This window comes from Lipophrys pholis (genome assembly GCF_963383615.2).
Source record: "Lipophrys pholis genome assembly, chromosome: 8".
Classification (NCBI taxonomy): domain Eukaryota; kingdom Metazoa; phylum Chordata; class Actinopteri; order Blenniiformes; family Blenniidae; genus Lipophrys; species Lipophrys pholis.
The window spans coordinates 8,892,260-8,910,824 of NC_137630.1; positions in this window are offsets into that span (position 1 = coordinate 8,892,260).

Sequence of the window (18,565 nt, forward strand, 5' to 3'; positions counted from 1 at the left end):
TTTTTTGTTTTTTTAAAAACTATGCAAGGCACAAGAAAAAGACCTACATGGCTGGATACCACTCATGGGAATGTGTGAGACACTTTGGGTGAAATAACCCTTTTCTTTTTCCTTCCATCTTTTCCTTCCATCTTTTCCTCGTCAAGTTCTTTCATTACAAGAATGTTGTCCGGGCTCTCAGGTTCCCCCGCGAGGCTAATCTGAACGCCGCAATCATTGTGATGCTAATCTTACGAAGCCGTTCACGAAATGCCATAACATGAACGTTAATCTTACGTATACAAGGGGAGATGTACGATGTTATATAACACCAACAATGTGATGATCTGTTCACTTCTTCTGCTTTAATAAACATCGAGCACGGTGATTCCACCAGCGTTTGTAAATCAGATTGGACTTGGAGGAATAATGTACAGAACTGCTCCTGTGTTCGCGCATACAGTCTGCTTTCACGTGCGTGTGTGTGTGTGTGTGTGTGTGTGTGTGTGTGTGTGTGTGTGTGTGTGTGTGTGTGTGTGTGTGTGTGTGTGTGTGTGTGTGTGTGTGTGTGTGTGTGTGTGTGTGTGTGTGTGTGTGTGTGTGTGCGCGGGACACTCTTCCCTGCAGCCTGCCTGTGTGTGCATGTGTTGGAATCTAGGCCATCCCTTGTGGCTTTGTGTCTGAGGGGCGGATCAGTCTATACGAGGGGAAGCCAGGCATATGGGCGTGTTTAAGTTGAGGGCATGCGCACATACGACTTCATCTTCTTCTTATGTGTGTGTGTGTGTGTGTGTGTGTGTGTGTGTGTGTGTGTGTGTGTGTGTGTGTGTGTGTGTGTGTGTGTGTGTGTGTGTGTGTAAGTGAGAGGGAGAGAGAGCACGTACTGTATGTGGTGTCTGGGCTGTCCAGAGGTGTTTCCACTGAGCAAACACACTGCAGTGTTGTAGGCACAGGAGACGCTCTGACTCTGTTACACACACACACACACACACACACACACACACACACACACACACACACACACACACACACACACACACACACATATTTCGGCTCATTCCTCCCCTCTATCTTCCTTCCTAGGACCTGGAATCTCTCCACCTCACTTAAATGGCCAAAGCCCCGAACCAACACACACATTCGTACACACACACATCGCCTTCTCTCCCACTCGCAGGGTGAGTCTCGGAAACAGCTGGAAAAGCAAACAGTCGCAGGCAGGCAGGCAGGCCGAGCCCTGGCCCACTGGCTCTCATACATGACTGGACCTTTGCTCGGATGAATGCAGCCCTCACACTGATTTTTCAGCTGCAGTCGAAAGGCCCAAGGAGTGGTGCAATTGCACAGACCTAAAGGAATGCCGCGAGCACTTGGCAAACACAGTCTTTGATCAACTTCACAGCGTGCGGCCAGAAGATTGGTCGCAGTGTCACCGGCGTGTGCCGCCACTTTCTCAGGGGATACTTTTGGCAGCTCTGGGCGGCACAAAGGGATCGGACAGGGAGGCGGCGTCTCGGTTAACAAGCAAGCCTTTCCTCTCTGCCCCCCCCCCCCCCCCCCCACGTTGCAGGGTTGTTGTTTTTCACGCTGCTCTGTCTCTGTCCTGCGAGTCCTCAACAGTGTCATCATCGGTTTCCAATGTCAATAAACTCGGCCCATGCTCAACAACTTTGCAGCATTCTTTCCTATCAGACGTGGGGAAATCTGATAGCCGAGCCAAACTGGAGCAGCGGGTCAGTAAGTCAGCAAACAGTGCTCGCTCTATCTACCAGAGACACTTTGATTCTAACTTACAGGGGCTGCCAATGTCTTGCTAAAGATCATGGATAACACACACATCTATTACTGAGGTGAAACTTAATGGTGCGAGAGGGTCACCGGGATGGAACGGCCACAATGACATCATGACAAAAGTCACAACACAAACACAAAGGGCACCACGTGAAGACAAAAGTCCCAAAAATGAATGCACAACGTGAAAACATGGTGGCATCAACAACTTAAAAAAAAAAAAAAGGCACAAAACACAAAAAAGCCGATAACACAAAAGCAAAAGTCACAATGCAAACACAAAATCTACAATATGAACATAAAAGCTTCAACGTACATTTTTAAAAAAAAGCCATAACATGAACACAAAATCCAACAAGATCAATACAAAAATCACATGAACACAAAAGTCACAACACAAATACAAAAGTCACAACATGAAGACAAAATTCACAACAAGTGATGAGAGCCTCAAGTTGCTGCAGTGAACCAGTTTCAAAGGGTTTAATGTTGAAGTGAAGGCGATAACAGTCAGACACACCAATGAATGTCTCTCCAACACTTTAACAAGGGTACCCTGACACTTTTTCAGTGCTTTCGCAGCTTTGCAAAACTTCAAATACATTCGGCAAACATTCCTATTTTTAGCATTTGGTATGTTGTTTTGTCACTGGCTATTGATGAACGCTGTTTGTATGTAAACGGTGCACATTGTCTCAGTCTTTCCTGAAGTGGATCAGTATTCACGTCTCTGTGTGTCAAGTCGCACACTAAGTGTGCTGCTGTCACTTTTATGGCTTTTCTTTTCTTCTCTGGGGACACATGCATGTTTGTTATCTCCTGAGTAAGCGACACGCGGTTGATGTGTCGCTTGTGCAAACAACACGCTAACCCTCTACCCTGTTCCCCTGCTTCTGGTGCGTCTTTTGTTTGTCCGCTATCATATTCGATTCGCCACGTGAAATCCACCTTCCTTTGCTACTGATCCAAGCTAAGGAGAAAATACCGACACATGGTGTGCAATATCCACTTGGCCGAGAGGGGAAATATATTTGATGGATTATTTCCACTCATTTGAGTTCCTCAGGAAGCATTTAATGTGAAGTGGCTGGATCGGAGAGAGGATACGGAGCCAGCGCAGACACTTCCAGCCAGAGCGACTGTGGCGATGCAGTCGCATATATCAACTCTATCAAAACACACCACCTGTGAATATCAACCGTCATTAAAAAATTGTTTCCACCAATGTCCCCAACATGGAAAAGAACTATCTTTATTATGAACAGTAGGAGGGACTGTTTCCTTTTCAGTGTTCAACACCAGTGGGATTTAAGTGTTTGGTTAAAATAAACTCTTAAACTTAGTTTACATCACAATGTTCCAAGTGAAAACCCATCCTTTTTGAGTTTTTGTTTCCGTATCATTTCACATTTACACGGCAACATTCTGAAAGAGATGTCTGTTTACATGGAAGCAGCAGAAAACGTTGAAATCGATGTAGTTTTCATGTGTGGCCACTAGTGGGTGCTGTTTTTGTCATGAAACCACACCACATGGGTTCAGAGAACAATATAAACATTAACAATGGCAAGTACATGAACATTCGTTTGGAAAGACAACCAACTTTGACAATTATGACGATGACTCACAACTAGGAAACTACCAAGTCCGCTTGTTATTGTCCAACTACTCGCGCATGTGCAGAAGAATTATTTAACCACGGCCGTGGTGCGCATGCACAGTACTAGTATCTCCACCACCGACACGGGACAGAACGCAAGCACTTCTAGAAAGTGCCGGACGGTTCTCAAAACAAGTTGTGTTTTCAGTGGCCCCGACCACCGCTGTCGCTGTTAACGAACACCCAAAGCAAACGTTTTGAGTTTTCACCTGCAACCTTGAACGTGTAAACAAGGCGTCACTTTAGTCAAACCGGTTCTAAAATAGATTCCAGTGCAGAAGGAGACAGGATGAATGAAGGCAGCTTTCTCAGATGCAGCTCATACTTTGAGAATCAGGCCTATGCATTGGGTCACGGAAGGAAGAAGGAAGCGAAGGTGGATTTCACCACAAACATGTCCAGCGTGCACATTTTTAGTGTGTGAAAGCTAATTCCTTCCTTCTCTCCTGGCAATATTGCACCCTGTACCAATGAACTTATTATTTATTCTCACACTTTTCGCTTAAACTTTATTCAGACGATGGTTTCGGAAAGCATGCAACAGAGAAAGCGGACGTGACTATTATTAAAAAGCTGTTCCACACCAGGGGGAAAAAAGGCAATGAAAACCACAGAAGCGTTGGCTTGTAATATTAGGAAGCCGTTACCACCCTTCTCGTTTTCACCTGACCCCTTCAGTAGGCTAGAAACGGACCCCCCAGTCGCCAGAGTGTTTCGAATGACAACAATAGAGAAAATGTATAAGGAGTGGAAAAAGTCCGCGGGTCATGAGGGTGGGATGCGAGTGATGTTGATGGGATTCGGATAGATAACACCGTAGGCGGTCAACTTTTGTTGTGTTTATTGTTGTTACCATGACAAAACAAAAAAAGGAAAGTCTGGCAGGCTGTTCGCTGGTGCCTTGAAACGTTAATAAGAAACATATTTTTAGGTCAAAAGCGTCTGGAGTCGATATACTCGGGATTTTTTCCAAACAGTGTGGCTGGTGAACAAGAAGTAAAAATCCAAATATCTGTTGGATTGTCATTTAAAAAGTGCAAAAACGTGTCGACTTTAGCACAATTATAAGACATCATATCTTTATTAAATCAGAAAAACGTAAGATACCTGTGGTATCCTGCTACAAAGAGCGACAACTGAAGGAAAAGTACAGCTTCAAATTTAGAAGTTAGAATTAACTATAATATAAAAAAAAAAAATAAAAAAAGTATGATTACCTTTAGTTACACCTGTTTAGTCTGTTTACAAATACCGATGGAAGATTTCTGATCAAAAACATCCAACCAGCATCAGAGGAGTTCTTCTAATATTTTAAACACCCTTGATGTAGATAAATTAGATTTTAATGAGTTTATGATAAGTGCCAGATTTCATCCAATCCCAAAGAATTTGGGACGTCTCATGAAAATGCTGACTCACTCATCCACTACACATAGTACAGAGAACTGAATAGAATATAATTGCCCACAGGATAATGTAAAGAATAATAAAGATAAATTACCTTGGATTTTACAATAAGAGTAACTGCTGTTTGTAATTTCTTTAGTGGGGATTTCTGTGTTTTACTAAGAACAGCAGATCAAACACACCGCGAAATCCTGAGAAAACCCACCGCGAGATAGTAGCATTAGAATTGAGAGTGAATTATGAAAACCTGCATGATGAATGAGAACGTTCAAATGAATCTCACTGAATTTTGCAGGAGGAGACGCTTTAAAACTTAGAGTGTCGATATTGAACTTTCTGGATTTGCACTTTGTTCACGTTTTGCAAATATTTCATGAGTTAAGTGGAAAACGTAAATTGGACGTCTTTGGACAGACACGAAGGGAAGGCATGGTACGAGCCACTCAAGATCAAATTGGACTTTATAGAATACCTGGACACCTCCGGGTCAGTCGAACGTCTTGAACGGTCAACAGCAGTAAAACACATTCCTTTGGTAGATTTGTGTTTTGTTTTGTTTTGCTGTTTTTTTTTTCTTTTTTTGCGGTTTGCACTTGAAATCCTGTGTCCTAATGGAAATGAGGCGTTCAGCAGGTGGGTTTGAAGACAGAAAGGGGGTGGGGCGGGGGGAGGGTTTCGTGCTTGAGACAGACGAGACAATGGACTGCCGCGTCATCGTTCGACAGCCCTGATCAATGTCAAGCTGTTGCACAACAGCAACGACCCCTACACCCCCTCCCCCTGTCTTTTGTCTTCTTGTCTTGCTGCCCCGCAGGCTTTCTGCTGGTCTTTCCTGCAGCTTAAAGAAGTCATTACAGACTGCGGCCCCGTCTGAAGCTCGGACGTGAAGCATGCCGAGCTGTGACGGGAGGCCATGGGAAATATGTCTCAGCCGTATCACTTCCTGACGGCGTTGTTGAGTTTGTCGAGACGTTGTGTCCAAAAGTGAAAATCCTCCTCCGGTCACACTGGGGAAACATATTGGTTTTCTTTTTGAGGTGTTGAAGTTTTACCCTGCCCCCTCCCCAGACAACAACAACAACAACAATAAAAAAGAAGACAAAGCGTCGTCTTCTTGTTCTTATTCCTCCCACCCCTCCGTCGCCTCATGACCTCTGCCCCAGTGGGAAGTGGCGGAGAGGAAGCCCCGAATCGCGGCTTCAAATGAAGCCGTCTGTGTTTGAAAACACGGAGAATCTCCTCCCACGCCACCCTGCCCCCTTACCCCCCCCCCCCCCCCCCCCCAACCACAACAAAACCTCCTGTGACTTCTGAAGAAGGGCGGGTTGAGATTCCAGCCCTAATTGGAGTGCGCCCCCGTCTCGCCTTTCCTCTTTTATTCTCACAGGTCTGTGTTTCACGGTGACGCTGCGATGCTCCCACAGCCACCTGCGGCAAAACCCCAAACTCACCGCCACGTGACGGCGGCGTGAGTTGGAAGCCCGACATGCTCCCTCATGAGCCTCCCCAGCCAGAACAAGCTCTGCTATAATATAAAGCGTCATGTATAAAAGATGAGGGCCGCCTTTTTATAACTCAGTGCGAGCAGAGCTGCGTGCCAGGGTAAGGCCTTCTTTAGTCTTCGCCCTGTGATTTAGATTTCTCCTGGAATTCTTTCGATTTGATCCCTGTCAACTATGAAATCATACACTTTGTTGCATACTGGTAATTTCCGACCGCTGAGATTCCTGTTATTTATGTAGTATACCACGCATCCCACACTTGTTCACCGCGGCCGGAAACTGGCAGCGGGTTCCAAAACCCGAGAGGACCGTGCCATGCTGCCTTCCCCCACTTTGAGTTCAGCCTACACTTGTTGGGGTTTTTTTTTTTTTTTTTTTGGTTGTCATGTGTCTTCAGGCTGGTTCCCGGTTTCCTTGTGCGGCGCCAGCTGTTTCCTTTATTCATCTGGATTCCCTGTCTTCTCTCCTGTTTTCTCACTCTTCCCTTGGAAAACATCAATAGCCTCTTTCACGTCTCTCACACTTGCCACGTTTCCATCCAACTGTCAACACCTGGCCTCGAAACGCACGGTCGTACTCAAAAAGCACCCGTCCAGCCACAGATTCCCGGCCCTCGCTTTCCCTGGCGCTTCTTGTGGGATTCCGATGTCTTCCGCGGCTACACGGAATGGCCCGATGCACATATTTCCTCCGGTCATCACGCACAGCTCTTGTTTACTAGCATGAGCGTTCATGAGGAGACGCATGTGACACAGATCCCAACATCCTACAGCACGTGTTAAGCTCTGGGGGGGTTTAAAGGCAACGCCGAGCATGTGAGCGCGCCGACATGCATGAGGATACGACTGCAAAGGTGATGAGATGCGACGGTTTGTCTGCACATTGCATTATTGAGATTTGCGATACCTGGTGATATTAAACAGCCTTCACGTGGCTGCAGAGGCAAAGTGGACTGGGTTGAACCAGGTTGAACCCAAGTTTAGTTTGAATTTTATCTGTGTCTCTGGAGTGAATCGACTGTCTCGACTGGATTCTTCAGTTATTATCAGCTTCTAAAGAAAACAGCTCTGTTGCAATCAGAATAGTCAATGCAACTTGAAATATAAAAACAAATAGAAACGGAATGAACTTTCGTTGGGCTTTTATCAAAAGTGTAATAGCATATTGTGGGGTTTTTCCCCAGTGAAATCTGAAATAATACTCAATCAAATATATTGTGATTTTACAATATAGAATATATTCAGAAAATCACCAATGGTGATAAGCAAGTATTCTCCTTTGAGGAGTGGAGGAATGGAGCCACTCATCTGCTGATAAAAACAACTGAGAAATACAACTAATGCAGTAATAAAGCTTTATTAATCCATCCATCCATCCATCCATCCATCCATACATCCATCCATCCATCCATCCATCCATCCATCCATCCATACATACATACATACATCTGTCCGTCCGTCCATCCATCCATCCATCCATCCATCCATCCATCCATCCATCCATCCATCCATCCATCCATCCATCCATCCATCCATCCATCCATCCATCCATCCATTTATCCATCCATCCATCGTTCCATCCATCCATCCATCCATCCATCCATCCATCCATCCATCCATCCATCCATACATCCATCCATCCATCCATCCATCCATCCATCCATCCATACATACATACATACATACATACATACATACATACATACATACATACATACATACATACATACATACGTCTGTCCGTCCGTCCGTCCGTCCGTCCGTCCATCCATCCATCCATCCATCCATCCATCCATCCATCCATCCATCCATCCATCCATCCATCCATCCATCCATCCATCCATCCATCCATCCATCCATCCATACATACATACATACATACATACATACATACATACATACATACATACATCTGTCCGTCCATCCATCCATCCATCCATCCATCCATCCATCCATCCATCCATCCATCCATCCGTCCATCGTTCCGTCCATCTATGCCCTCGTCATCCTGGATTAGGGTCACGAGAGGCTAAAGAGCCTATCTCACAGAGAACACCCTGGACAGGTCACCATTCATTATCTACTCAAGTGATTACATCGAGAGGTAGATGTTTGTTAAAAAAAATAAACTCATAACTTTTGCCGTTTCATGAATTCATGTAAACTTATTGAAACTCGCATGAAGTTTTTTCATTTCAGAGTTTTGATGACAATGTTTATGAACGGCAATTTCAGACAAGAAATCTAACACAAGCAAAGGCTTGGAACATTTCTCTTATTGTAATGATGATTCTTTATTGGAAAACGTCTGATCTGGTGCCACGTTTGTAAATGACTAAATTAATTTGTGGGAAGAGATACAGATCTAACTATTTGGGTGGCGCTTGTGAAATATTGCCAATTTCAATTATGAGTAAAACAATTGCCGCCATAATTTCAGAGCACATATGGGTTATTGAGGTTATGTTTCCAATAATGTGACCACCTTATCAACATCAACGAGAGAGGGGCTTAATATGCAAAACACCTTTCAACTAAATGAACGACCCCCACTACACCACCACCACCACCAACCACATCGTACACTACCTTGAAAAGTGCCAACATAGATTAGAAAAAAAAGAAAAAAGATTAGGAATTAGGTTTTAAATAAAATTTAGATTGAAAATGCATTTTTAATGTGATGTACAGGTATGACTCATACAGAAGGTATAGGTACAGAAATCAGCTTTCTGCTACATGAGGCGGACGTGACAAAACGTGTAAAGGATACAAACACTATTAACAATCAGTGAGAAATATTGACAATAAGCAGATAATACATGTTGTTGTTTTGGTTCTTTTCTAATGCGATGAGCTAAATGTAGTATGTCTCATGTCTTTTACTGCAGGTGATAAATGTTTAGTTTGCAACTCCACGTCCTGGTAAGCTTACCATGACGAGATTTTTATTCAAGTCTTTTGCTTTCACTGCCATTGATGCTCATTTGTTTGTACCTTTGCAGAAGAATGTAGGTTGGAGGAATCAAAAGAAAAAGACCCAAAATGGGGCTAAAACAGTAGAAAAAAAAAAAAAAGAATAGCTCAAATGATAAAATAAAAACAGCAGAACTAAATCAGATGAAATAATAAATTATTTGAAATGATCAAATTACTACGGCTAATAATAACTGTAGTTTATAAAATCCATAAATGTGACTTTAACCAAAGTTTTGTATAAAAGTTCAGAAGCAGTGTTATCCTCATTTTACAGGGGAGATATGTTGAGTGGCTCCGGCTGAGTCTTGTTTGGTTGTCAGTGGGTCATAAAGGTTGCACTTTATGATCATCATCACAACTATGCAATTCATCATAATACAAAAAAAACACAGTATATATCTATATTTATCTTATTAAGATTGCTCAGTTGAACTGAATGACTTTTTGTGGCATGAAGGCCTGTTGACACGTGCATGGTGATGTATACACAGGGATGACGTGTGTGTGTGTGTGTGTGTGTGTGCGTGCGTGCGTGCGTGTGTGGTCATACTCCTGTAAACATGGATATTCTCTTCTCCTCTTTCCAAGACGACAGGTGCAAATGCAGATAAGCTCAACTGCTTTCTCCATTATCCTGCATAATTTCCCCAGAGGGAAAGACCAAGAGAGACAGAAAACTCAGGCGTGTAGATGAGTAAAGTTGTTTCTATTGCAGCACAACGAAATGGAAAGTTGGATATCCCAAGACGCAGGTGGCGTGCGCGCATTATTTTTAGAGTTTGCATGAACCCGTGAGTGCCTGCGCCGTGTGTGGCGTTGTGTGTTTATCTCATCAAAAAAAAAAAAAAAAAGGAAGTCGATCATGAACCAGCAAAACCCCGACCGACTCAAGTCTGCAGACGCAAACACAGAACTACTCCACGCACATGCATACATTACATAAAAGCAGGAATACGCAATAGAGTCAGCATATGGCGGCACACATGCGCTGCAGCATGACGGCCATTGTCGCCGCGTCCTGAAGTTTTCTTTCCCTCAGTGAGGAAGCAGCACAATTTATACCGCTGCTGCTGCTGCTGCTGCTGCTACCCAACCTCCCGACCGTTACGCAACTCAAGCCGACTTGGTTTTTAAATTTTTCAAAGCCGCTCTTTCAAAAAGCTGTGAGGTAAAAGCAGAAGAAGAAGGGATTGTTGGAGCTCTCCAGGCAAGGCAATGAGCTCCCTGACAAGCCCGGGTTTAATCTTTCATACGAGAGGGGAATTGTTTTGTGCGTGCATCCATGAGCGACGGGGGAGGGCAGAGTCAAACAAGCGCGGTCGTCCTGCAAATAAATGTTTCAGGTGCGGTCTTTAAAATTGTCAACTTTAGGCGACGGTTGTTGTGTGAGGAGTTCAGCGTTCACGGTGAGCCCCCTCCCCCACGGCCGGCTCCCCCGCCAGTCCTGGGTAAATGTTTGACTAAGAGTGTTCCTGTTCGTCTTATTTGTTGCACGCTAGTGTGTGGCCTGGGCAGGGGGAGGTGGGTGGTGGTGGTGGTGGTGGTATTAAAGGACGGGGGGGGGGGCTACGCACCACACTCAGCCAGAGAGCAGAGCACGCACGCACACAATTAACCTCAAGTGAACTTCTTTTTTTACACGTGGGCCTGTAATTATTTCATCCGGAGCTGCTCTCGCCTCTGCATGCACCTCCTGTTTCCTCACTTCACTTCTGTGTACTTATGCGGTCTCTCCCGGCCTGTACGTACCCACGGCCCCACTGCACAGATACTCTTTCATGTATTTGTTTACTTACTCGTGCACTTAATGTATTGCTCACTTACCGTATGTACTTAGCTACGGAGACTGTGTACTCAAGGTCCGTGTTCACTTATATACTTACATTATGTACTTAGCCGACACACTCAATGGCTCATATCCATTCAAATCACTTTTTGCAGTTTATTGACGACTTATTGATCCAACTAGTTAATGATTAACACAAGTCGTAATTTCTTTGATCATACTTGTGTAACTTTGGTGCTATTTACACGGTTCCATGTTATTCGACCATTTTTTTCTGTGTTGTGTGGAGTGGTCCATCAGCTGAGGCTGAATCCAGGAGGGAAGCTTCTTGGTGGCCCCTAGTGGCTCCAAAAAGTATGACAGCAGCAAAGCAGGGAGGCAGGAGATGTCAAGTCGATGTCTCGTAACATTCGCTGGGATTATATGGTCCCTTTTCAGTCAATCTAATTGAATTCTTTCCGATTCTTGGATGAGATTTGTGGCGACCTCTCTAGGGTGTAACCTGCCACCGCCCATCGTCAGCTGCGATTGTCCCCGGCGCCCTGCGACACTGAGCAGGATTAAGCGGTATAGAAGATGGATGGTAATATGATGGATTCTCTCAACTTGGAAAAAACAAGTTTCTCAAAAGCCTGAACGGACCATTTATGACAAAACAGCGCTATTAAGGTTATGAGAAAATTGCTTTTATTTAATTTAATTGCTTTCAAACTTAACTCGATTTGATATCCTGAACCAAACGGCAATTGTGCGGCAACAAAAATATCATGTTCATTATCCAAACTGCTGAGTAATGTGCTTGTTCTGAGTTCTGACCTTTATCTTTTCACTAAATCTAACCAACCAAGAACCTAAACAACACTTTCATCGCAGTCAACAGAAAAACGATCTTTCCTGGACCTAACCTCGTGGTTTTGGTTGGTGCCTGAATCTTACCACACTTCTTGTAAACAGGGCAACTAGTTAGTTACAACTTTGAAGTTAAACCAAACTCTCCTCTGGAGCCCTCCGAGCTCAGCAGAAGGTGGATATGTTCCCTCCAACCTCAGAAGTAACGGAACTGATAAGAACCAGCTGAGTTAATAACAATCAAAGCAGGGGATTTTTTTTTTTTTTATTGCCGACATTCCAGAGATTTCAAAAGGCAAGCCAATTTCATTAATAGGGCGTGTAATTACAAGCCATCAAATTGGGCTTTAAACCAGAGCGAGTATAGAAAGAGTAAGACTTGTTCATACGTGGATCAACCCCAGAAAAGAAATAGTTCAAACGAAACCAAACTCCTAGAAACGCTCTGCATTTTCCACTTCGTCCATTTCGTTAAAGTTCAAATAAAACATTACTCTTTCATTGCACAACTTCACAAACTCAATTTAAAAAAAAAAAAAAAAAAAGGCTCCATGTATTCTCAGATGGCAGCCATTATTACAAAAAAATTTTTTTTCAAAAAATGGTGCAACCAGAGTGAGAGTTGAGTTGGTAATTAGTCAGTAACTTGATTTCCCAGAGTCTCCCCTCCTGTGAGTAATTGCAGGGGGTCGTCCTCTCAGTCTTAAGAAGCCTCAAACAGACATCATTAGTCTGGCTTTCAGTGGAAAGTTACTGTCTCATGACGGTCTACATGCAACCCAGAGGATTTTTACCACCTCTGTGGGAAACAGGGACTTCTTGTAAATAAGGAGCAGGAATAAACACGGCCAGAGGATCTTTAATCTCGGCCGAACGTCTGACAGCTTCTGGCAGCTTTCGGTCTCTGCACGGTTAACGTGCAATCCTCTTGGAAAACGAGAGCATGAAGTCCAGTGTGTGGTCGCACAAGTCTTTAAAGTGCTAAAATGAGACCATTGACACTGTTCTTCTGTCAAGCGGACTACTTAATCTGCGCTAACCTGGAAGGGATTACAGCCCAAGACCTCCTAAGCCAATCAGACAGGAGGAGTCCCAGGAGAAACTGTTACGCTGCTATTTATCCCGGGACAGAAGCTCTGCAGACGGGGGGGGGGGGGATTACTCCTGGAAAACAACAAAATAGAGTTTGTTCAACATTTTGGAAACTAAGACAGATGGATGTTCGTGCATTGGCAAGAAAAAGTTCCCTCTGGTTTCTGAGCAGCGCATGAAACAACGGGACAGCTGTGTAATTGCAGTCTTGCCATTATGGAGGGAAACAAAACTATAAAGCTGAATGATTGACCGTAAAGACCCAAAGATCTGACATTGTACACATGTATATATATGTGATTTAAAAACTCTTCAAATAAACAATCCACGCTGCTTTACACACGCTGAGGCCGCAGTTTACACAATGTCTCAAGTGAAAACTCGTAGTTTTTCATTTTCGGTTCGGAGAAATTTTGCGATTCCTTGACAGCGTTTTCAAAACTATGTCAGTTCACACTGAAACAGCAGGAGCATAGGCGTAGTTAGCATGTTGGGCCACCAGTGGGTGCTGCTGGTGGTTTTTGCAATGAAACCACACACATGAGTGCAGACAACAATACGCTATAAACATTAAAGGGGTCATATCATTCAGCTTTTCAACACTTTCACAAGGGTCCTGTTGGCCCCAAAATTTTGTATTGAAGGTTTATTTATTTATTCATTTTCCTTGATATTCATCCATTTGAATATTGGATCATAGGAGCTGCATTCAGAATCTGCTGTGTCTGTGTGAGCCGGACTGGCTCCACCCACACATGCCCATCTTGGGAAGAGGAGGAAGTACTTCCTGTCATGGTGCCATGTGCCAGGGCAGAGCTGCCTGATTGTGGGAGGGACAAAGGGAGGACCTGCCTTGATTGGGATTGGCTAAACCCCTGATGACACTATATAGGGTTTGATTTCTGATTCACTCGTTGGAGCAACACACTTTTTAAAAATTGAAACAAGCCAGGGAGGGAGAGGACATATTTCCATTACTTCTGGGGCGTCATTCCAGGCATGGGGACGATTATTCCTGTGGGAAAATCATTTGAAAGTCAATTTTGCAGAATATGACCCGTTTAACAATGTCAGGTACAAAGCAAGGTATTTTCCCTCTGGTGCATTCAGAACTCGGAAAGTTCCCACTTCGGAGTATAACTTCCCAGTTGGCTAACCTAATCAAAATCTGAATATTTTCACCTATGGCTTGGTTTATCAACAATCTGTACAATTCTGCATTTTCAAATGTTTGTGGTATTGAGTGATGTTCTTAAAGTTCCTAGAAACTTCTCACTTTTCTCGTGAAACATTCCCCACTCAGATGTGCGACTTTCCCCTTTTGAGCAGATTGTATGAGGGATCTCATTTAGGGGAACATGTTGGAGACTTCTGGTTTTGTGCACGTCGGCTCACTGGAAAGACCAAAACAACCACTGGGACCGAGCCACTGTTGACAAAATTTTGCTTTTCTTGGCTATTTTTGCTGCCGTAAGTCAAAGCTGCCATCACCCGGCCTGCAGCCAGATACCTCATTTATTTTGCACTGGCTTGAAATCCTACACGCGCCTTATTTATTGAGTTCAACGTACAAATGAGACACTGGTGCCTAATCAGGACCAGATGAGACATCATCTGTGAGATTACCCCCGCCTCACTTATAAACGGGTGGAAATAAAAGTGGGGGATAACACTAATAGTTGGGAGTCTCTGCTCACGGTGGGACACGGCCAAGTTCAGTTTATTATTTGCACAGAGCCCGTCTGACAGATCTTTTTCACAGCAGACAGTTTGGCTTGTCATGGCAGGAAACGCGTTAAAAAAAACAACAACTGTATTTCATTGAGGTTAAGTAATCCCTGGACGCTTGCTGGGCTGACCCCGTGGAGGATGGGTCCGTCATTAACGGCGTCCGCTTCTCCTGCGACTGAAAATGCTGGCGTGTCTGAGCGCCTCGTCGCAGAACGGCACCGGGAGGAGCTAAATCGATTAGTTTCCCCCTTTTTCCCAGAAAGCGAAAGGTCACGGAGGCTTCCCGAGCTATCGTGCGTTCACCGGCTCACCTGTGCGGCCTGTCGCTGAGCAGCACACCTCAGCAACGCGCTCGCCGATCGATAGCAGGTGTGTTTTCTGGCTGAAGATGAATCCATCCATCACTACCAGCCCGCGTGACCTTGGAGAGAAATGGGATGTTTCATCAACAACTTGAGAGCATTTGTAGGGACGTTTTCCCAAGCAAGTAAAAGACGGCTTGTCTTAAATGTAAAGAATTAAAAGAAAACAATAACCTCCTTCACTGTGAGGATGAATATTCAGCCTCAACTCAGTTTGATGGAACAACCGATGAAGGATGATCTTTATTAGAGGTTTCTAGAGTTTTAAATATAGAAAGTGGGAGTCATCTCCACTGGGGAAGCAGTTTCCATTCAAGAGGCTGTACTTTGAAAAATTAAACTGTCCTATTCATTAAAGCCAGTTTATAGTTAAGGTTTACTCATGTCACCGTGGGCCGCTTTCTACGAACCCGTTTACACGACATCGTTTCAAGTGAAAATCGTTTTCGCATCTTTGTTTGAAAAAACGTTTCATGTTTACGCAGCAATATTTAGAAAAAAAAGAGGGTTGTTTGCATGGAAACGGTTCAAACAGATGAATGCGATTGTTAAAACGCCAGGCCACGAGTTGGCGCTGTTGGTTGTTTTTGTCATGGAACCACACACACACGCGTGTGCATAGAATAATTATGCATACGCCGCATTTCAAAAAAAGTTGCATTTTCCCCCGTCTTCACGCAGACGGAGTCAGAACTTTGTCAATTAACTTTAACCTTTTAAAGCCGTTTTGAAAAAGTCACATTTTCAGTGATTTGGAACTTGTGCCGCGTAAACAGGGCCTCAGATCCATTGCTATGTGTTTTGACCAGCTGTCTACCTTCTGTTACTTTCCCGCAAACAGATCAAATGGCGGCAGTAAATATGGAAATGCTTCCAATGTGATGATTTGTTTGCGTATTTGCATGTTGGAAACCAGCTACTAGTGAATGTTGACACTTTGATTTGCATTAAATGTTTGTACATGGCACTATTTTGTGTCTTTATACAGCGCAGATAACATCAACTCTTGAAAAAGATCATTTTACACAGAGAAGCTATTAATTCACTTATTGTTTTATACTGCAGTGTGTTTCATTGTGTCTTGCTGTGAAGTTATTTGCAAATGTTATCTGTGAAAAGTGCTTTACCAATAAAATTGTCTTACTTATCACACACACACACACACACACACACACACACACACACACACACACACACACACACACACAAAATGAAGCCACATGATTATATGAAATGAAATTTGCCCTGCACGGGAGATTAGATAAAATAAAACAATATTAAGAATGGATGAAATGTTTCAATACAATACCAATCATTTCATTTCCTCGGGTGGATTTGTGACTGTGTGTGTATTTTCTTGCCTTTGACTCTCTCCCGTATGCTTGTTTTCAATTTCTCGCAACCACACACACACACACACACACACACACACACACACACACACACACACACACACACACACACACACACACACTAAGGGCTCACAGTACACGCCTGTCTGTGGGAGTTCTCCAGGGTACAGTACGCAGCCTGTGGGTTTTATCAGAGGCTTCCCACCTGGAGGGAGTCTCGGAGTGAAAACACAGCTTCAGACAGATTTAGAGCTCTTTCTGCTCCGCAGGAATGAGCCAGCAGTGTTTGTGTTGCGCCGTGTTTGAATAGCGCTCTTTTCTGGGGGCCGAGCCTTCCCATTGGTAAGTGGCTCCTGGAGCGTGAGGATGCATAATGATGTCGATGGATAAAAGTTTTTGTTTAAAAAAAAAAAAAAAAAAAAAAGCAGGTGGAGCACACACACAAGAGCCGAGTAAAATGTAAAAATAGATGCAGAGGAGCTCCAAAGCTTAAATAGGCTCCTGCAGAAGAATGTGTATTATCTCAAAAACACGGAGATGCGACGTGCTCAGCTGCTTTCACTGGAGCAGGACGAAATGACAAAAGCCCCATTGAAGAATATATTTAGAGAAAAACACACTTGGCTCGGAGGACTTCCTCGGGCCCGCGGCTTTTCCCGCGTGAGCACTTTTTTTTCTCATAACTTTTGTTTCCTGGGATCTTCGCACCTCGTTTAGCGCTGGGAAACTCGGCCACTTAAGAAAACGACGGTCACATAAATGTACCGTTGGAGAGGCAAAGTGAAAACAGCGTAAGTCAGACCGCCAGGGAAACATTACTGGGAGTAGATGTATTCTCCGGGTGGACGAAGTAAGCATGTGTTCAGCAGCTGTCCGAGCTGAGAGAACTCTATGTGTCTTCTTAAAATACAGTTATGAACCAAGAATAGGTCATAAGCTGATTCTGGGCCTGCTGGGTGACTCACATTTAATTTAGTGAGGTCGAACGCCATTGAAGCCAAATTCAAAGCAGGTAACTCCATAAAATCCTCACCAAACACGGCTCATATATCTTATTCTACATATGTTTAGAGTTCTTTTTTGGTTATATGGAGCATGTGTGTTACACCTTTTCAATGGTCCGACAGTATTGCGCATGGTGACAATATGTGGAAGCTTTAAAAACATCGCCTACGGTTCAGAGATTGTGTTATTTGACAGTAACGACACAGGGAACAGTTTGAAAACTGGCATCAGAGCCGGTTTTACATCAACATCCCCGTCTGAACTGAAGCATGCATTGATACTAACACTTCACAAGGCAGATTTTAACTTAAAGGTCCCATAATATGCAAAATTCCTTCATAATGGTTTTCTAATATGCGTGCGGGTCGATGTGGTTGCGAAAGAATCAAAACATCGCAAACGTGTTCATCCACGAAAAAGAAACTAGTGACGCATGAGTGTCGCCCTCGCCGCTCTGGCATTTATGTGTTTGGAGAGAAATTCCCCCAGAAAGAGACGAAGGAAATGATGACAAAGACCTGAAAAGAAGCACAAAAAATATTTTATGATGTAAGGTCTGTGTAAGGTGAGAAAATGTCTCTCGGGAGAATAAAAGCAACCGTCTCAGCTTTTTTCAACTTTCCCTTTTAAACCTGGTAAATAAAAACTCATAAACAATGCAGATGATTTCAGTCTGTGTCGCTCACAGGGTGAATTTGTCTATTAGCGCCAAAATAATTCCGGTGTTGTAGAAAATCTTGTAAAAACTTACATATTCATGAAGGCAAACGCACTATAGGTGTTGGGTGAAGTTTTTGGGGTTTATATGAGATTAATTTCTCTTTGTCATACACAATAAACGTTGACATGTGAGAGGAAAGTTTGACTGAAGATTATATTATGATGAAAAGGAAGAATAAGAAGGAGTTCAATGTTAAAGACCACATTTAACATTAAAAAATACCAATGAAATGACTCCATTTCTGTGTCCTGTGGTCATTTCGGTCCTGTTGTTGTGATTGTGCCATATCTAAAGCAATGAGGCAGTGTTTCCAGAGTTCTGTGAGTAAAAAAACAGACAAGTTCAGTCTG